This window comes from Lithobates pipiens, unplaced genomic scaffold (assembly GCF_037356315.1).
Source record: "Lithobates pipiens isolate NorthernLeopardFrog02 unplaced genomic scaffold, aLitPip1_a1.2 Scaffold_22, whole genome shotgun sequence".
NCBI lineage: Eukaryota > Metazoa > Chordata > Amphibia > Anura > Ranidae > Lithobates > Lithobates pipiens.
This window is the reverse complement of record NW_027507784.1, coordinates 167,379,139-167,401,272: the sequence shown is the minus strand read 5'-3', so window position 1 is coordinate 167,401,272 and position 22,134 is coordinate 167,379,139. Positions and strand designations below refer to the sequence as shown.

General features: G+C 44.0%; 1 protein-coding gene across 2 annotated transcripts in view; it reads left to right on the top strand.

Annotated features, from left to right (window-relative positions):
* The first annotated feature begins 12,235 nt into the window (after window positions 1-12,235).
* Window positions 12,236-22,134, top strand: part of ALS2 (alsin Rho guanine nucleotide exchange factor ALS2) — a 152,249-nt gene continuing 142,350 nt past the window's right edge. For both annotated transcript variants that reach the window (XM_077448586.1, XM_077448585.1), the window contains exon 1: window positions 12,236-12,360. The gene's annotated coding sequence lies outside the window, so the exon portion shown is untranslated. The remainder of the gene's footprint in view (window positions 12,361-22,134) is intronic.

Here is a 22,134-nt window from a genome sequence, read left to right as displayed (position 1 = left end):
GACCTAATTTGTGGTCTTCCTACCCGAAGATTTCCAGTTATCTCCTGCGTTGCCGAGCGACCTGGAGTTGCATGATTCCAATAAGCTCTAACTACTAGCAGGGTATGGAATGGGCATATGGAAGAGGTGCTGAAGAGGTGTATTACTAGTCACTGGCAGGCAAAACCGCGCTCTGGTCGTTTATCCTTGCTATTAGCAGGTGACCTTTGCCCTACAAGTCCGGCATGTATGTTTGCTTACCTTCAGCTGGTTGTCGTTCGTGTGAGTGGTGAGTTTGTTCCTGTTGTGTCCATGGCAGCTGTTTTTGTTTTTTGTGCTGGCCCCATGTCTTTTCCCCTTTTTTTTCCTGTTTCCCCACACACTGTTTGTTCAGTGTGGCTGGCTGGATGACGACTGATTCCTCTGCGTTCCAGCCACCAATCTACTTCCTCGTTTGTCCGCGCGGCCATTCTGTGCATGCGCGAGTTCAGTGCGAGAGCGAGGCTTGGTTTGCGCATGCGCATAGCGGTATTCGCGCATGAGCAATGGCTGTCGCATTGATGACGTCATTAAAGGTGGCAGTTTTAAAAGGAGAAAACCTTGGAATGCTTGTTGGTTTGTAGCAGCGTTCCTGTGACCTGTTTTTTGCATCTAAGGTATAGGATCTCTAAGGGACAGGTATGCTACCTGCTTTTCTGCTGCTTTATTTTCTCCTAACAAGGCTGTTTTTCTTGCAGCCTGATGAACCCTTCCCGAGCCCTGGATCTATCACCGCCTGCTAGTGGCCAGCCCTCTTGCAGCAGGTATATAGTAGGGGGGAGGTCTCCCTTGTAGTGCCTGCTGGGGGGGGGAATAGTTGGATCATCAGTATCTGATGGCGTCCATTAACACAGATGATTGCTTTCTCTTTGTCAGCCCTACTAGGTCTATCCAGCAATGGAGTTCATGCAGAGGAAGTGATTCTTCAAAGTTGCATCGCCAGCGTTCCTCTTCCAGATCCAGACACCGTGGTTCTCCCTCGAGATCCAGTCACCATAGCCGGGAATCATCTCCACTTTTCACGATTTACTCCAGTCATGCAGCTGAAGGCCTATGCTGGGGATGTAGGGTTCATGTCCCTGTAAACAAGTCCCTCTGTGATACCTGCTTTGTGAAAGAAACTGTCGAAAGGAGTGATTCTGACTAGCAACTAAACTAAGTCTCCCATTGAGAAGATGGTTAAGGACAATTTAAAGAAGCTGGAGGCCCCACACATGTCTCCCATTGAGTCTCCTCGATCCCCAGCAAGGGACCCCGAATTAGTGGGTCCTACCCTAGTAATGGAATAAAAGATCCTGCGTCTCAACCTTCACCTAGAAGACACGGTCTCATTCAAGGATGCCATGGATAGAAGGATGGATTCTGACTTAAAACGGGTCTATCTTACGGCAGGCATGGCTTGCAAACCTGCCTTGGCTCTTGCCACATTGTCTAGAGCGATGGAGATTTGCTCTGACAATGTGGATGAGAAACACAGAAATGTCTCGGAAGACCTGGCCAAGAGCTCACCCCATCCAAGAGTTGAGGTTGACCTCGGCCTACTTGGGGGAGGCCTCGATTGATATAATTCGCCTGTTGACTCGAGTTATGTTGTCTTCTGTCACTGCCACGCATGCCCTGTGGCTTCGTCCTTGGTTGGCCGATCCTGCTTCAAAACAGGTTTGGTGTCGGATCCCTTTTGATGGATCGTCTCTTTTCAGCAATAGGTTAGACAGTGCCATAACTCGGGCCACTGGGGGCAAGTCGGGGTTTCTTCCTCAAGACAGTCATCTACAAGGCCAAAGAAGATCATTTTCAAGGAGACATGCCAGAGAGGAATGTAGTTATAGGCCTGGACATGAATTTTCCAGTTCATGGAAGTCCAGGCAGTCATCTTTCAAGAAGTTGTCAAAGAGCAGTTTGACGGGAAAGAAGGAACCAACCAAGTCCTTTTGAGATCGTGCCTGTCCAGACAGGCCAGGTGGGGCTCATCTTCTCCACTTTTGGCACGTCTGGACGGCCTCGATCCAGGACTTCTGGACCGTCAGAACGGTCTCTTCAGGCCACACCTGGACCTTCAGCAGCACTCCCAAACTCAGGTGTGTTCCCACGACTCTTCCAGCTTCAGAGGAAAAAGGGAAAATCCTATCAGCCTATGTAAGATCTTTATTGGATCAAGGCACTGCTATTCCCGCCGATCAATGTGGTATGGGAATGTATTCTCCTCTTTTCATGGTCCAAAATAAGAATGGGGCTTGGAGACCTGTAATAGATTTGACGCATCTGAATCGCTTCATCAAAAAAGAAAGGTTCAAGATGGAGACTCTGTCCACGATCCAACAGTCAATTCAGCCGGGAGATTGGCTTGTCTCCATAGACCTCAAAGACACTTACTTCCACATTCCTGTGGCAACAGACTTCCAACAATTCCTGAGATTCTCCATAGGCCATTTTCACCTACAATTGACATGCCTTCCCTTCGGTCTGTCGACTTCACCACGTGTCTTCTCAAAGGTCCTGTTGGTGATTGTTGCCCTGTTAAGGGTCAGAGGGATATGTATCCATCATTACCTAGATGATCTACTCCTTCTGGCTCAGGACAGAGATCGTCTCTTGGAACACAGAGATCAATCTATCTCAACTCTCAGGAAATTCAGCTGGCTCCTGAACCTGGAGAAGAGTTAGATCATTCTCAGTCTCTTGTGTTCCTCGGAGCTCTCTTCAACACAGTAAGAGGTACTATCTCTCTACCCGAGGAGAAGATTGTAATAGTTCGGGACAGGATTCGTCTGGCTCTCTCATCTTCTTCTCTCAATGCACTTCATTGTCTAAGGATCATATGCACCATGGTGTCCACAATACCAATGGTAAAGTGGTCACAATGGAGGATGCGCCCCTTTCAGAAAAGGTTTCTTCACCAGTGGTCAGGAGACAAAGCCCAACTTATTTGCATCACTCAGGTTATGAGGAGTTTCCTCTTCTCGTGGCTTCAACGAGATAATCTTCGAAAGTGTCATTCCATTCTACCAACTACGTGGATCACAGTAACATCGGATGCCAGCAACAGAGGTTGGGGGGCTCATTGCCTAACGGAAGTGGCTCAGGGCACTTGGGATTTCCCCTCTCGGGGAATAGAGTCAAACATCCTATAGTTGCGTGTGGCCTTCCAAGCGTTGTTGGCATTTCATCATCTGATAACCGGGGCATCTGTAGTTCTCAGATTGGACAATACGATAGCCGTTGCCTATATAAGGAAACAGGGGGCACCAGAAGTCGGTCCCTACTACAAGAGGTGGTACCGATCATGTCTTGGGCGCAGAAGAATCTGGTCAACCTAATGGCAACTTATGTTCCTGGAACTCTCAATGTACAAGCGGATTTCCTGTCGTGAGTCCACTTAGACAACAATAAGAGGCCTCTCCATGAGGATGTGTTCAAATGGATCCTAACCTTGGGAATCTCTCCAGAAGTAGATCTCTTTGCCTCCCTGTTCAAAAGGAAGCTGACGAAGTACTACTTGAGGTTCCGGGACCCTCAAGCCTGTGGGATGGACGCACTGACAGAGCGTTGGTGGTTCCACAGAGCAAATACCTTCCCTCCAATTCCCATTGTCTTTCAATTCCTGAGTAGACACAGATGGGAGGAGGTGGAAATAATAGCCATGATTCCTCATTGGCCCAACAGGCCCTGGTTTCCCAAGGCACAATTCTCCACCCGTGCCCAGCTCACCTAAAGTTGAGGGCTTGGTTTTTGAGAGGGAAAGGTTGGAAGCATAAGGATGTCCCAAGGAAGTTATTCCCACTCTCCTGAATGCAAGAAGATGGAGTACTAACAGAGTGTATGAACAAATTTGGGCTAAATTCTCATTTCATATGTCTTCCAGAACCAATTCATGTGGTACACCTACAGTTCAAGACATTTTGAGTTTCCTGCAATCAGGTCTGGATTTACCCTCATCTGTTAGTTCCCTTCGCGTACAGGTGTCAGCTATCTCAGCCTTTACTGAAGTGTCGTGGGCCAGGCACGCTCTTATTCCACAATTATTCAAAGGAGCAATTAGGCTAAGACCTCAAAGGAAACCCAGGTTTCCCAAATGGGATCTGCCTCTAGTTTTGGATTTTTTCTCACATCTCGATAAGCCATTATCCATCAGAGAGCTTACTATTAAAACTGCCTTTTTGGTGTCCATCACCTTGGCGAAGACAGTGTCTGAAATTCAGGTTCTATGAGCCACAGAACCTTTCCTTACCTTTTTCCCGGACAGGGTAGTCCTGGTTCCGATGTTAGGGTCAAACCCTAAGGTCACTTAAATTTTTCATGAGAACCAAAATCTCAGATGTTCACCCTCTTGATGTTGGTGGCTCCTGGAAGCAATATTTGGAAGTAACAGCTCCTTTCCGTTAGTCAGATTATCTTTTTGTTCTGTTTTATGGGAAAAACAAGGGCCTTCGGGCATCCGTCAGATCAATTGCTGCGTGGATCGTACAAGCAATCCAGTGGGCATATAAAGAGAAGGGTTGGCTCCTCCTGAGGCGGTAACAGCGCACTCAACTAGAAGTCTTTTAACCTCATGGGCAGCGTCTCGCCATGTGGCTCCTGAAGTGATCTGCAGAGCGGCATCTTGGTGATCGATTCATACCTTTATGACTTATTATTGTGTTGAGCCAACGGCTTTATCCTCAGTTGACTTTGGTGTTAAAGTACTGTCGGTTGATGGTATTAAATAAATCTTTGTTTGTTCTGCATTTTTCCCACCCAGGTGTGTACAGCGAGTTATTTCCCACACGCGCATTTTACAGGTTTGGATCTTCGGTGGTGGCTGCCTTCCTTTTGTACCATGCAATGCTGTTTTTGACTATGGATACGTGTAAGTGCAATACTTTATATCAAACGCAACCCTTAAGAGGGTTTTACGCTATCCAGCGTGTTATGTGTTATTTGAAGATGACTACACGATCATCATTTGGATGGAGTCTCCTACAGCTGTGCATGGTAGCCCATCAGCTTCTAACTTCAGCTTGTTCAATTAAGCTTTGACAATAAGCCTAGGTTCACATTAGAGTGATTTAATCAAATCGCATGACAAGTTGCAGCCTATTGGAGGCAATGGCACTGTTCCAATTGGTGCGACACCGATTTTGCGGCACGGCACCGATTTGCAAAAGTAGTTCCTGCACTACTTTTGCCGATTTCAGGTGCGAATTCAATAGACATCTGTGCATGAACCCACACAGATGTCTATCAAGTAGCAGCTGAAATGGCGCTGACCTTGCTACTTTGAAATCGCACTACTTCAAGTGAAGTAGCGAGATTTCAAAGTAGCATCAATGTGAACCAGGGCTAAAACCTGGAAGCTGATTGGTTTCTATGCAGAGCTGCACCACATTTTGCACGCTCCAGTTTTAGTAAATCAGCCCCAATGTGCTTTTATTAATTGTAATGAGAGTCGTGCAGCAACATGTTAGTCTTCTTGTTTCTGTCATCCTATGGAGCAGTATAGAGCAGAACCCTATTTGACCAGTACTGTTGGAATTAGCACACCTAATATTTAATTGTAGCCTTAGAAGTGCTTGATCCATGTGGTGATTTTGTTTCTCCCTACATTTGCCAAAAACGTTCTATAGCTGTACTCTTCTCTATTTGTACTTACAGTAAAGCTGAACATACCTGTAGATGGTTTGAATATTGGCTGGTTCAGCAGGGACCAGCCAAGGTTAAAACCATGTATGGGCAGGATGACTGTACCCAAGTCGATCCATTGATAGACTTGGGTACAACTAGCATGTTGGATCTTTCATGCAATTATGCATAAATGCAATCCATCGATAGACTTGGGTAAAACCAGCATGTTGGATTTTTCATGCAATTATGCCTGAATGCAATTATTGCCAGCAGCTATAGCTGCTAGCAATAATCACCGAGTTCTCCCAGTGAGGATGGCTCCCCACGACACCCCCCACCCCAATCGGGAGAACACAGTAGCTTTGCGGGAGGGATTCCCCAATGAACACTGACTGGTTGCAACCCATAGTTGCAGAAAAGAAAATCGCACCAACTATGCCCAGCTTAAACCTAGAAAATTGAAGGGTCTATGGTTATAAAAGGAAAATATGTTGATCTGAAGACAAATGATGCTAAAATTAGTAATTCACCAGAAATGTTGACAGTTAGATTTTTTACATGTTAATCTTCTTTGTATTAATAAAGATTATTCAGAATATGTGAAGTGTTCTAGGTTATATAAGAAATATCTGACTTCAACATTTTGCTGTTTATATACCTTTACTGTGCAAACTATTAGGCAGGTGTAAAGAACTAATGTAAAGTAAAAATGCTTTCAAAAATATATATTTTCCTTGTTTATTTTTATCAATTTAAAAAATGCAGAGTGAGTGAACAGAAGAAACATTTAAAGTAAACCTTATTTGAATACCCTTTGGCTTCAAAACAGCCGAGCATAAGGTACAGTTGCGCATGTTTTTTTTAAGGAAATCAGCAATAGTCAGCAAATATGTTTACATTTCGATTTTGTTTCGAATTTGGATAATTATTTTTTTCAGACAAAATTTTTTTTTTTATTAGAATTTGTTTAGGCTTTAAGTTCATTCTTATTGAGATTTAGATACTGTACATATATTGAAAAAACATGTCAAGTCTATAATGATGATGTGCTACCAGCTCCTCCTTTTAGGTTTTGTCTATGGACGCAGACTGAACAGGAAAGTGTCTCCACACCTGCCTATGGTCCAAAGTAGGAATGCGCAAACTAGGATGACAATACTTCTCCACAGATACAGTGCAGAGAGTGTTGTCAACCTAGGCCATGAAGTGTAGCACTGGCAGGATCAACAGGTGAGAAGAAAGTTGAAGAATCTTGAAAAATGTAAATTACATGTAAGGGCTAGTAAAATTCTATAAATTTAAGTTAAACTCCAGCTGCAAAACTTCCATTTAAATATATCCCTCAATTATTTATTACAGGTGCTTATATAGCGCCATAAATTCACGCCGTGCTTTACACATTTGTATTGTACATTCACATCAGTCCCTGCCCTCAAAGAGCTTACAATCTAAGGTCCCAAACATGCATGTCTTTGGAGTGTGGGAGGAAACCAGAGTACCCAGTGGAGGCCCACGCGGGCACAGGGAGAACATGCAAACTCCAGGCAGGTAGCTGCATTGGTTGGGATTCGAAACAATGACCCTAGTGCTGCCAGGCGGAAGTGCTAACCACTTAGCTGCTGTGCTGTCTCAATAACCACAAACCATATTAATAATTTTGTGTGCAGCAAACATGTTTGCAAACCCAAATATTACAATATAAAAATAGTGATGACATCATCACTGTTTATAGATATCTGTGCATGGAGCAGAGCTGAAGTAGGGACCTAGCTGGCTCCACCCACTACAGAAAACTATAAGGGGGCAGAGATAAGACCAGTCATCCAGCAAAAGGAAAGAGAGCAGTGGCGACCAGTCTTTATGGCGGGAAGCTCCTACACTGAGACCGTTTAACAATGAGTTACTGCACAGATCTGGAAAAAATACACAAAGCACACCAAGATTCAACAAAAGCTGCCAATGCACCATACAATCTCTTTAGATTTACCAAATTATGAAACGTGAGAACAAAAGGAAACAAGGCATTGTATTTGTATACAATCAGGGTATCAGGACATCGCTGATGGCAGATTGTACAATCAGATTGTATGGCGTATGGTCACCTTCATACGCATGTCTCGTATATTTAGACAGTGTTTGCTTTGTGTTTGATCCACTTTGAGCTCCATTCTACAGTATAATTCCCAACAAGAGCTGTGTTATTACATCATCTACTGTGCTGCCATTCCAGGACCATCTTTAATATTGATTGGACCCTGGGCAAACATTTTCTTTGGTACCCCCAGCTTCCCCCTGCCCTGAGACATACAATAGCAACTAGAAGCAAAATCAGTTTACTGTAGCGGATCAGGCAACAATTGCGATTGGTTGGCAGAGGTTACAGCACATTGCTTCTGCTTGCTGATTGGTTGCTAGAGGTTACTGTACATCCTCTCTACTCACTGATTGGTTGCTAGAGGTTACTGCACATCCTCTCTACTCACTGATTGGTTGCTAGAGGTTACTGCACATCCTCTCTACTCACTGATTGATTGCTAGAGGTTACTGCACGTTTACCGTTGGTTGCCAGAGGTTCACCCCTGGACAGAGAACGGGGGTCGCCCCTGGACAGTCAGAGGACAGGGATCGCCCCTGGACAGCCAGAGGACAGGGATCGCCCCTGGACAGCCAGAGGACAGGGATCGCCCCTGGACAGCCAGAGGACAGGGATCGCCCCTGGACAGCCAGAGGACAGGGATCGCCCCTGGACAGCCAGAGGACGGGGATCACTTCTGGGGAGTCAGAGGACTGGGATCGCTTCTGGAGAGTCAGAGGACAAAGATAGTTTGTCAAAATCAAATAAATGGTGTTGCGCTACTTTAGAGTATTATGCTAACCTAAAGTGCCTAGTGCATAAAATTAATTCAAATTCAATAGTAACCCCTAGCAGGTTTTCCCAAGGTAAACAGATTAGATAAAGGTGAAAAACAGTGTAATCCGGAAATTGCAAAAACAGATTATGCAAGAACAGTAAACAATGCAATAAGTGATTAAAGTGTCAGGTGCTTAAGTCACATCAAAAAAGGAGGAGGGTAGTAAAGTGTCCAGTGCTTAGATATTCATATATCCAAAATCGCATATGTGAAACTCAAACCTCCTATTAGTGCGATAATAAAGTGCAATCAAATTCCTCATAAATAAAACAAAATCCAGCACAATAAATAAACAAATATATCAATACTGGCATAAGTGTGAGTCACACAGTGCAAATATAACAAATGAAAAAAAAAAAAAAAATTGAGTCTCTATATAAAAGTAAAGTGACACGTGGTTCATAAGGTGCTTCTCCAGATAAAGAGTGCCAGAAAACCAGTGAGTGTAAAGCCCCATACACACTATCAGATTGTCTGCTGATTTTTTCCATCAGATTTACCAAAACCATATAATATGAGGTCAAACCTTAGGAGTTTCAATGTGTATGCAATCAGGCAGGCCCTTGTACTACATGGTTTTGGTAAACCTGAAGGAAAAAATCAGCAGACAATCTGATAGTGTGTATGGGGCTTAACCTCTTGTGCCTCTTCAGTGCTCAACGCACATCAGGTGGAGTGGCCCCTTACCTTACTGCTGTAAGGTTAACAGCAGAACAATAAAAAGGTAGACAATCCAGGACATTATATCCCTACTCCTGGCAGGTTGGTATTATCCCCACAGCTGGTGTTGATTACTCAGTATATACAGTGCCTTGCGAAAGTATTCGGCCCCCTTGAACTTTTCAACCTTTTGCCACATTTCAGGCTTCAAACATAAAGATATAAAAATTTTATTTTTTGTGAAGAATCACCAACAAGTGGGACACAATTGTGAAGTGGAACGAAATCTATTGGATTCTTTAAACTTTTTTAACTAATAAAAAAAATGAAAAGTGGGGCGTGCAAAATTATTCGGCCCCCTTGCGTTAATACTTTGTAGAGCCACCTTTTGCTGCGATTACAGCTGCAAGTCACTTGGGGTATGTCTCTATCAGTTTTGCACATCGAGAGACTGAAATTGTTGCCCATTCTTCCTTGCAAAACAGCTCGAGCTCAGTGAGGTTGGATGGAGAGCGTTTGTGAACAGCAGTTTTCAGCTCTTTCCACAGATTCTCGATTGGATTCAGGTCTGGACTTTGACTTGGCCATTCTAACACCTGGATACATTTATTTGTGAACCATTTCTTTGTAGATTTTGCTGTATGTTTGGGATCATTGTCTTGTTGGAAGATAAATCTCCGTCCCAGTTTCAGGTCTTTTGCAGACTCCAACAGGTTTTCATCCAGAATGGTCCTGTATTTGGCTGCATCCATCTTCCCCTCAATTTTAACCATCTTCCCTGTCCCTGCTGAAGAAAAGCAGGCCCAAACCATGATGCTGCCACCACCATGTTTGACAGTGGGGATGGTGTGTTGAGGGTGATGAGCTGTGTTGCTTTTATGCCAAACATATCGTTTTGCATTGTGGGCAAAAAGTTAGATTTTGGTTTCATCTGACCAGAGCACCTTCTTCCACATGTTTGGTGTGTCTCCCAGGTGGCTTGTGGCAAACTTTAGACGAGACTTTTTATGGATATCTTTGAGAAATGGCTTTCTTCTTGCCACTCTTCCAAAAAGGCCAGATTTGTGCAGTGTATGACTGATTGTTGTCCTATGGACAGACTCTCCCACCTCAGCTGTAGTTCATCCAGAGTGATCATGGGCCTCTTGGCTGCATCTCTGATCAGTCTTCTCCTTGTCTGAGCTGAAAGTTTAGAGGGACGGCCAGGTCTTGGTAGATTTGCAGTGGTCTGATACTCCTTCCATTTCAAAATGATCGCTTGCACAGTGCTCCTTGGGATGTTTAAAGCTTGGGAAATCTTTTTGTATCCAAATCTGGCTTTAAACTTCTCCACAACAGTATTACGGACCTGCCTGGTGTGTTCCTTGGTCTTCATGATGCTCTCTGCGCTTTCAACAGAACCCTGAGACTATCACAGAGCAGGTGCATTTATACAGAGACTTGATTATCACCATCAGTCATTTAGGACAACATTGGATCATTCAGAGATCCTCGCTGAACTTCTGCAGTGAGTTTGCTGCACTGAAAATAAAGGGGCCGAATAATTTTGCGCGCACCACTTTTCAGTTTTTTATTTGCTAAAAAAGTTTAAATTATCCAATAGATTTCGTTCCACTTCACAATTGTGTCCCACTTGTTGGTGATTCTTCACAAAAAAATTAAAATTTTATATCTTTATGTTTGAAGCCTGAAATGTGGCAAAAGGTTGAAAAATTCAAGGGGGCCGAATACTTTCGCAAGGCACTGTACGTCAAGGTCTCATAGGGAAAAGAGAGGTAGGCTCCATTGGTGAAGTACGTAAAAACTTTTATTAATTAAAAAAGTAATGGAAAGGTATTTACAAACATAAAGCAGACAGTTTGCATATCGAAACAACCGAGCGTTCCACTCGTATCACGGATGTCACTTCCGGTGTCCTAGATCGCCCCTGGAGAGTCCGAGGACAGAGATCGCCCCTGGAGGGTAAGAGGACAGAGATCGCCCCTGGAGGGTAAGAGGACAGAGATCGCCCCTGGAGAGTAAGAGGACAGAGATCGCCCCTGGAGAGTAAGAGGACAGAGATCGCCCCTGGAGAGTAAGAGGACAGAGATCGCCCCTGGAGAGTCAGAGGACAGAGATCGCCCCTGGAGAGTCAGAGGACAGAGATCGCCCCTGGAGAGTCAGAGGACAGAGATCGCCCCTGGAGAGTCAGAGGACAGAGATCGCCCCTGGAGAGTCAGAGGACAGAGATCGCCCCTGGAGAGTCAGAGGACAGAGATCGCCCTGGAGAGTCAGAGGACAGAGATCGCCCCTGGAGAGTCAGAGGACAGAGATCGCCCCTGGAGGGTAAGAGGACAGAGATCGCCCCTGGAGGGTAAGAGGACAAAGATCGCCCCTGGAGAGTAAGAGGACAGAGATCGCCCCTGGAGAGTAAGAGGACAGAGATCGCCCCTGGAGAGTCAGAGGACAGAGATCGCCCCTGGAGAGTCAGAGGACGGGGATCACTTCTGGAGAGTCAGAAGACGGGGATCACTTCTGGAGAGTCAGAGGACGGGGATCACTTCTGGAGAGTCAGAGGACGGGGATCACTTCTGGAGAGTCAGAAGACGGGGATCACTTCTGGAGAGTCAGAGGACAGAGATCGCCCCTGGAGAGTCAGAGGACGGGGATCACTTCTGGTCACTCAGAGGACGGGGATGGCCCCTGGTCAGTCAGAGGACGAGGATGGCAGGGCACTTGGCTGTGCTCCTTTCCCATCCCAGCAATGTTGCCGTTCTGTGTGTATCTGTAGCAGTCAGAATCCCCAGTGCAGATAGATGGTGACTGGCAGTGTATAGGAATGTGATGTCAGCTGTGCTCACACAGTGGTGGAATGGGAAAGGAGCTCAGCGGTCGGGCAGAGTATCCAGGGCGGAGGAGGTGGCCAGGGGGCTCAGCACACCCCCATAAACCCATCCACACCACACAATCCGATAACAGAGGAAGTTTGGTCCCTCGCTCTCCCCGTCCCCGTGCACTGTAATGTGTACTCGGCAGGATCCGCCCCCTCCCGGCTTCTAGGTCTCTCCAGGGCGCCTCTTGGCTGAAGACCCGCCCCTGTACCGTGCTGAGGTACGCCCACCGCGATCAGCTGACCTCTAGCAGGCTGTCAGTGCGGCTGGTGGGTGAGATCTGCTGGGATGAGACTCAGGTAAAGGGGACCGGAGCGGGTGAGGGGACTTGGGGGGACCCGGGGAATTGGGGGGTCCTGGTGTCAGGGATGTGGTGGGGGTGTTGTGTGTTGATAAGTATGTCCTGTGTGTGAGATCTGTTTCCTTCTATAGCTGAGCTGTCATGACAGCAGAGTGTAGGGGGGGGGGGGGGGGGGGGGAGACAGGTGATCACAGAGAGTACACAACAGGCCTGGAGGGAGGACACAACACCGCACCGATCTGATCGCTACACACACCACGATCAACCCCCAAGTACACCGACCTATCCTCGTCATTTGTCGGGGAGATGTGCAGTGTGTGCTGGAAGGAGTTTTCACTTTCACATCATTCATTCCACATTGTATGACATCAGCATCTCTCACTTGTACTTTCTTCATTATAAAAGAAGACAATACTTCTCCAGATACATAAATCAGATGGGGTAATATCCACTTACTGACCGCAATACATATATACACTATATTACCAAAAGTATCGGGACGCTTGCCTTTACACACACATGACATTTATTGGCATCCCAGTCTTAGTCTGTAGGGTTCAATATTGAGTTGGTCCACCCTTTGCAGCTATAACAGTTCAACTCTTCTGGGAAGGCTGTCCACAAGGTTTAGGAGTGTTTCTATGGGAATGTTTAATCATCCTTCCAGAAGTGCATTTGTGAGGTCAGGCACTGATGTGGATGAGAAGGCCTGGCTCACAGTCTGATTCATTCCAAAGGTGTTCTATCGGGTTGAGCTCAGGACTCTGTGCAGGCCAGTCAAGATCCTCCTTCCCAAACTAGGTCATCCATGTCTTTCTGGACCTTGCTTTGTGCACTGTTGGGCAGTCATGTTGGAACAGGAAGGGGCCACCCCCAAACTGTTCCCACAAAGTTGGGAGCATGACATTTTCCATAATGTCTTGGTATGCTGGTGGGAATTCAGGGTTAGAAAGTGGCGGGGTCATTGTCATAGGCCCATCCAGTGTAGAGGGGCATTTCCTTTCATCCCTGTGTCCCATATCTTTAATGCCAGTTCACACCAGACGCAGTTCTGTTCAGTTCCATGTGTTTTTTTCTGCACTAAAAAGGCATTCAGTGTTTTCCGTGTATTTCAATGGCTCTAGATCACACCATGCAGTCAGTTTTTCCGGTGCAGAACCTGACTGCATGGTGTGAACTAGAGCCATTGAAATACAATGAAAACACTGCATGCATTTTGTGCATAAAAAAAGCGCACGGAACTGCATCTGGTGTGAACTGGCCCTTAATATTGATGTTGCAAAAAGTGTTGTCTTTTCCCAGGCCGAAACTGGGGTTTGATCCATGAGAGTGATTTGTAAAGAAATATCTTCTTCAAGGGTTACCCGTTGTTTATATTTCACATTGTGAAATCAATAATCCTAATTATAGACTCTGCACACAGGTATATTATGAAGTCCGGAAGGGCAAGGCCTCCATTCTCTTTTGTTCTAATTTAGGATTTCTCTTTTTATCTGTGATGATTTTTGAGCCCAAATAAATGTTCATAAACTCGGCTTCAAACCCATTTTTTTTTTTTTGCATTCCAAAAAAAGCCTCTAAACTCAACTGCCTACAAGTGACTGTAAACGACCCTGTGTGCATTTACTGATAAGATAACATAGAGGAGAGTTCAGGGGCAGTTGAAAGAAATGTCTAACTGCTCCTTAAAGCAGAGTTCCACCCAAATATGGAACTTCCGCTTTAAGGGAGGTGACCCCCTGACATGCTACTTTTGGCATGTCATTTTTTTAATTTTATTTTTTGGGGGGGGAGGGGGGGTCAGCATGTACCCTCTTTTCAGGGTCCCAGTGGCACCAGGAGGGAGATCGCCTCTCTCCCCTCCCTCTCGGCAATCATCTGGGACATGTCACATGATTGTCCATCGTGGCGTGGCTCGCGCATGCGCAGTGGGTGCCTGGCTCCCACAGTTACAATGCCGGCGCCACAGAGAGGAGGGGGAGACAAGCGATGCTTCATTCCCCCACATCGATGGATCGGGGACAGGTGAGTGTCCGATTATTAAAAGTCAGCAGCTGCAGTATTTGTAGCTGCTGACTTTTATTTATTTTTTTATTAAGCAGAACTCCGATTTGATCACTTGCCACCTGCTTACCGTCAAATGATGGCTGGGTGGTGCGGCTTTTGTTCTGGGTGGACGTCATATGACAGCCTCCCCGAACGACCATTCTCTCGCTCCCCTGGGGGCGCGCAGTGAGGTGATCGCAGCTGCTCCGGGTTGCTAGGACACGGCACAACCCCTATCTGTGTAAAAAGCCATGTGACCGGCTGTGTCCAATCACAGCCGGTCACATTTAAACACGGAGATGTCAGTAATCGGTGCTCCTCACCTCACACTGACAGAGTGTGAGGAGAGGAGAGCCAATCAGTGGCATCTCCTCACAGAGGACATCTAGGGATGTAATCGGGGCACTGATCATCAGTGCCCTGATTACAATTAAGTGCCCAGCAGTGCCAGCAATGCCAGTAATCAGTGCCCACAAGTGGCAGCAATCAGTGGCTATCAGTGCTGCCCATCAGTGCTCATCACTGCTGCCCCTCAATGCCAGCCATCAGCGCCGCTTATCCGTGCTTCCTATCAGTGCCCATCAGTGCTGCCTCATCAGCACCCATCAGTGAAGGAGAATAATTACTTATTTATAAAATCTACTGACAGAAACTAAGAAAAACTTTTTTTTTTCCAAAATATTTGTACCTTTTTTTTTTTTTTTTTAAATATTTGTTCTTTTTTTTTATTTTGAAAAAATTAAAAACCCAGGAGTGATTAAATACCACCAAAAGAATTGAGGTGGTTAAAGTCCGTTCACCAGCAGCAGTGTACATGAGGCCCAAGGCTTGATTCACACTAATGCATTTTTTGATGCATTTTGCAGAAATGCAGGGAAATTTTTTAACATGGGTTCTTATGGAACATGTTCACATCAATGTATTTTTGTGCCTCTGCGTTTTGGAAAGGGTCGTGGACTTTTTTTCATGCAAAATGCAGCGTTTTGCATCTAATAGAAGTCAATGGACCAGCATCCAAAACATAAGTACCGTGTTTTTACCACGTTTTTGCTGCAATTTTTTTCCTTTTTTTTTTTTTTTTTTTTTTATTTTTTCTTTTTTCTTTTTTTTTTTACACTGTATATAGATGGTTGCTAAGCAACCACACTGTAAAAACAAAACGCAAAACACGGTAAAAACGCGGCAAGCACTGCAGAAACGCTCAAAAGCAATATGCATAGATGTGAATCGAGCCTTAGGCCCCTTTCACACTACCGATCCGTTCAGATCTACCTGTCAGTTTTTCAGGCGGACCAGAACGTATGCTCCATAGAGCTCTATAGAGCATTGAATGTCAGTGGTGACATGTCCGCTGACATCCGACCCACTCCGAACCGAAAAAGTGTGACGGAGCAAAAAGCTATTTTTCCATCCATCATCGGATTGGATCGGGTGACGATGGACACTGCGGTCCGTCGTCATCCGATCTCCCATAGGGGAGAGCGGCGCTGTGACAGGTCCCTCCCTGTGCAGTGTGCAGAGACGGACCTGTCATCTCCCTGCTCAGCGGAGATCGCTCCGGCGATACCCTCTGAGCAAGCGGATATCCACGGGGCGGATCATCACTGATCCACCCCGTGTGAAAGGACCCTGGAGCATGTTTTGTACCTCCAAGGTTCAGTTTGTATTGAACATTTAGACTTGCAGTTGGTTGTGACAGTTTGTTAAACACTATAAATATTTAATGTGATGACTCTGCCAGACAATCTAGAGTTTAAGCAGTCCTGACTCTTTGTCTGCAGTATGTGTATCAGATATTTACTATAATCACACTTCTGTTTTTGTCCAAACATGCTTTTTATTCTTTTTCTGATCTGGCCATAGTTATTATACACGTCACATATAGTTGCACCTTTATTAGATACTCCCGTCTATTACTTCTAAACGATTGCACTAGATGATAAACCAATAAATAGTGCAGCGCCCATATAACAAAAATTAAACATATGAAATCTTTAAAAAAAAAAAAAAATTGCACCACGTGCTATGCAACTTACAGTGCCTTGAAAAAGTATTCATACCCCTTGAAATTTTCCACATTTTGTCATGTTACAACCAAAAACAGAAATGTATTTTGTGTGATAGACCAACACAAATTGTCACATAATTGTGAAGTAGAAGGAAAATGATAAATGGTTTTTAGAGCTGCATGATTCTGGCCAAAATGAGAATCGCAATTTTATTTTTTTTTGCTTAGAATAAAGATCACGATTTTCATGGTGTAACATCATCTTTCACATTATGCAAAAAAAAAAAGGGCTAATTTTACTGTTTTAGTTTTTTTTAATTAATTCATTAAAGTGTGTTTTAGCCAAATAAATTGTGTTTGAAAGACCGCTGCGCAAATACAGTGTGACATAAAATAGTGCAACAACTATTTTAGGGTCTCTGCTAAAAATAATATAAATATATATAATATATAATATTATGTTTGTTTGGGGGTTCTAAGTCATTTTCTAGCAAAAAAATACAGATTTTTAACTTGTAAACAACAAGTGTCAGAAAAAGGTTTAGTCTTTAAGTGTTTAAACTTCCCTTATTTACAGACCAAAATTCATTCCTTTGATCTAAAAGTACGAAGCGTTATGCCCCGTACACACGATCCGAATATCATACGACCGTTTTCGGTTAATAATCGCAAGTAGAAATTGAATAGCTAAATAAAGTCACAAATTCTCGTACGATAGAAAAAAAAAATCACAAGTGATGTCATGTGTTGTAGTGTATTTGTATTGTATTTTCGGAACGACAACTATACTGAGTAAATGAAAATCGTACGATCTGGAATCGTACGAGGAAAATTTCCATGCATGTCCGATCAAATGATATCGGATGAGCGGTTGTGATCAAAAGTAGTGTACACACGATTCCAAAAATTGAACGATCCTTCCATGACCGTTTTGGTATGATATTCGGATCGTAATGTACGGGCAATTACAGTTTTTCTGTTTATCTCCATCTAAGTGATTTCGTCAAAAACTTGGCAGGCTGCCTGTTTTTTCTTTCTTATTTTTTTTTTCTTCTTTATGCCGCGTACACACAACTGGACTTTTCGAGGGATTATGCCCGACAGTCGTTCCGACGGACTTTCCTAATGAACGGACTTGGCCACACACAATCACACCAAAGTCCAACGGATTCGAACGTGATGACATACGACCGGACTAGAATAAGGAAATTCGTAGCCAATAGCTGCCCTAGCGTCGGTTTTTGTTCGTCGGACTAGCATACACACGAACGGATTTCTCGATCCGGCGGAGTTCCGGTGGAAAAATTTAAAACCTGTTCTATTTCTAAAGTCCACCGGGATTTTTGGCAAGCAAAGGTCCAATGGAGCCCACACACGATCGAATTGACCGACTAGTTCCGTCGGACCGCTGCTGTCAAAAAGTCCGGTAGTGTGTACATGGCATTAGACAGCTGTCAGCTGTAAACAGAGAACTCTGCATAGAATCAGGAAAATGCTTTGTTACAATCATGAGGGGGGGGAGGAGGAGAAGAATCACAATCTGATTCTTTAATGATTATTTGTGCTCTAATGGTTTTCAAAAATGTTCACAAATGTCTGAAAAGTGTGGCGTGCATTTATATTCAGCCCCCCCTGAGTCATTACTTTTGTTAGAACCACCTTTCACTGCAATTGCAGTCTTTTTGGGGATGTCTCTACCAGCTTTGCACACCTAGAGATTGACATTTTTGCCCAATCTTCTTTGCAAAATCGCTCAAGCTCTGTCAGATTGGCTGGAGAGTGTCTGTGAGCAGCAGTTATCAAGTCTTGCCCAGATTCTCAATTGGATTTAGGTCTGGACTTTGACCGGGCCATTCTAACACATGAATACGCTTTGATCTAAACCATTCCATTGTAGCTCTGGCTGTATGTTAAGGGTCGTTGTACTGCTGGAAGGTGAACCTCCACCCCAGTCTCAAGTCTGTTGCAGACTCTACACCCTTGTACACACGGTCAGACATTCCGACAACTGTCTGACGGATTTTGTCCGAAACTTGTGTTGCATACACACGGTCGGACAAAGTTGTCGGAAAATCCGATCGTACGTAACATGATGACGTTATTTCGTTATGACGGGACTACGTTCAGGCTAGTAGCCAATAGCTTTGGTCTAGGAATTTGATCTGAGCATGCGTTGCACTTTGTCCGATCAGAATTCTCTACACACAATCGGACAAAGTCCAATCGGATCATGTTGTCGGAAATTTTATAGCCCAGCTCTAAAACTTTGTCCGATGGAGCCCACACACAGTCGGATTATCCGACAACGCGGTCCGATCGGACGTTTTCCATCGGAATGTCCAACCGTGTGTACAAGGGCTAACAGATTTTCTTCTAAGATTGCCCTGTATTTGGCTCCATCCATCTTCCCATCAACTCTGACCAGCTTCCCTGCCCCTGCTGAAGAAAAGCATCCCTACAACATGATGCTGCTACCGCCACCATGTATAACAGTGGGGATGGTGTGTTTAGGGTGATGTGCACTGTTTGTTTTCCACCACACATAGGGGTTTGCTTTTAGGCCAAAAAGTTTAATTTTGGCCTCATCTGGCCAGAGCACCTTCTTCTGCATGTTGGCTGTGTCCCCCACACGGCTTCTCGCAAACTGCAAACTGGACTTCTTATGGCTTTCTTTCAACAATGGCTTTCTTCTTGCCTCTCTTCCGTAAAGAACAGATCTGTGGAGTGCACGACTAATTTTTTTTATGTGGACAGATTCTCCCACCTGTGCTGTGGATCTCTGCAGTTCCTCCAGTTACCATGGGCCACTTGGCTGCTTCTCTGATTACTGCTCTCTTTGCCCAGCCTGTCAGTTTTTAGGTGGGCGGCCATGTCTTGGTAGGTTTGCAGTTGTGCCATACTCTTTCCATTTTTGGATGATGGATTGAACATTACTCTGTGAGATTTTCATAGCTTGGGATATTTTGTTATAACCTAACCCTGCTTTAAACTTATCCGCAACATTTTCCCTGACCTGTCTGGTGTGTTCCTTGGCCTTCATGAATCTGTTTTTTCTCTAACAAACCTCCCGAGGGCTTCATGGAACAGCTGTATTTATACTGAGATTAAATTACAAACAGGTGGACTCTATTTACTAATTAGGTGACTTCTGAAGGCAATTGGTTCCACTAGATTGTAGTTAGGGTTATCAGTGTAAAAGGGGGCTGAATACAAATGCACTCCACACTTTTCAGATATTTAAAAAAAAAAAGCTTTGGCAAAAAACCTGGAAGGAGTGCTTTCTATGCAGAGGTGCAACAGATGTTGCATTCTCCAGTTTTAGTTAATCAACCCTTTTAATGTCCTTCATGCATATTCCATGTGTGATGACGTCATTGACTATAGCAATGGCGTTGATGTAAGCACCGCACAGGAATAGTGTTTTGACACTTTCAAAGCAGAGTGAATGACTGGATCTTTTGAATACATCATGCTTGATATTGGTGATACATTGTTGTATGTCGTAATGTGGGTCTTATAGTGTAGAGTGGATATTTTATTAAAAGATGATTCTCCAAAGGCAAAAAAACAAACCTTTATACTCGCCTAAGTAGATGCAGCATTGATCTGATGATCCCTCCAGTTCTCACTGAAGATCTGTCCCCCCACCAGCTCTAAGTGAGAACCGAGGGATCAAACACAGCTGATTGCTGAGTTCTCTCCTCCAGCGCTCACTGGAGTGCTGGGCTGTGGAGGGGTGGGCGGGGCTGGTCCAGGCTTTCAGTGGATCGTTGAGGCTGAGCAAGGTGCCGATCCAGGCTTCTGGGTGGATTTATGGTCCCAATCTTTCCCCAGCCAGCAACGGCTCTGTGATGTCAGCTGACCGCAGGCTTCAGCCCACGTTCGGATGAAAACAGGTCACAGGAATGCAGAACAAACTGCACTCCTGTGATCCATAGAAGTACAGTCAAAAAAATGGTTGGCCATACTTCTTCTTTAAGCCTTGTACACACAATGAGAATAGTGGATGAATGATCTTCTTCTTCTTCTTCTTCTTTTTTTTTTTTTGCATGCTAGTTTCATATCTTGAAAAGGAAGAGGATTCTTAAAGAGGAAATAAACTCTCCCACTCTGATGCTTCTTTTCATTTAGTCCATTATAATAAGTAATTCTCAAACTATAGCTACTGTAATCCAGCCCAAATCGCATATTACTTACTGTTTAAAGAAACTTTAAAAAACATCTTAAGTATTGTTTTCTGAGTCCACAGTGGAGTGTATTTCTGCCCTTACATTGAGCACTTCCTGTTAACCAAGCCTCCTTCTCAATCCAATATTTCTATGGTAACCCTCCTTCCCTGTTCATAGCTGACTTGTTTTATTTCATAGTATTTACTTGTGCCGATCATCTAGTGTTTGACTATGTCAGTCTTATCAGCTGATAAGACTGCAGTAATGGCCAGGTTTACACTGCATGTGATATCATATGGTGTGTAGGGAGAAGCTCTGAGTGATTATGAAGTTTCCTGGGAGTTCAGTGTTGTGTACCCTAGGAAGTCCTGATAACAGATAGACAAGCACATAGAGAGTGTGCCGTAAATCAGGGGAGATCTGGGCATGCTCAGTGACGTCATTCTAAAGAACAAAAAGGATTACAACAATACTAAGCAAGTAAGGAGATATCTACAAGCAGTGTTCGTTAGGGTTTTTTATGCTGATTTACATGGGACAAAGTTGTGGGGGAGAGTTTAAAACCACTTTAAGTAACAAAAATTTTGACATGACAGAATACAACTTCAGAAGTGATGTAATGTATTCTGTCATTTCTGAGCATGTGTGGTCTTGGTGTTCCAATTTATTTTTTGGACGAATATTGTACTGATTAAATGAATATCAAACGTTCTGGTATCAAATGGAAAAAAAAAATGTTCCGCTAGTCCCTTCGGATAGTTTCATGCATTAAAAAAAAAAAAAAAAGAAAAGAAAAAAGAGAAAAAAAACACCCAGTAAAGTTAGGTATCCATTTAAAAATTGGGCTAACAACATGTCATGTTTCAAAGTTGCACACGGAAAAGTTGCACACGCTTGTGGAATAGCGCCAAACGTTGTTACTTAACCACCTCAGCCCCGTAAGAATTTACCCCCTTCCTGACCAGAGCACTTTTTTGCGATTCGGCACTGCGTCGATTTAACTGACAATTGCACCCAAACAAAATGTATGTCCTTTTTCCCCACAAATAGAGCTTTCTTTTGGTGGTATTTGATCACCTCTGCGGTTTTTATTTTTTGCGCTATAAACAAAAAAGAGCCAAGTTTTTTTACTTTTTGCTATAATAAATATCCTCCAAAAATATATAAAAAAAAATTTTTTTTTTCCCTCAGTTTAGGTCGATATGTATTCATCTACATATTTTTGGTAAAAAATCGCAATAAGCGTATATTAATTGGTTTGCGCAAAAGTTATAGCGTTTACAAAATAGTTGATAGTTTTATAGCATTTTTATTATTTTTTTTTTTTTTTACTAGTAATGGCGGTGATCTGCAATTTTTATTGTGACTGTGACATTATGGCGGACACATCGGACAATTTTGACACATTTGTGGAACCATTGGCATTAATACATCGATCAGTGCGATTAAAAATGCATTGATTACTGTAAAAATGTCACTGGCAGTGAAGGGGTTAACACTAGGGGGCGGTGAAGGGGTCAACTGTGTTCCCTGGGAGGTGATTCTAACT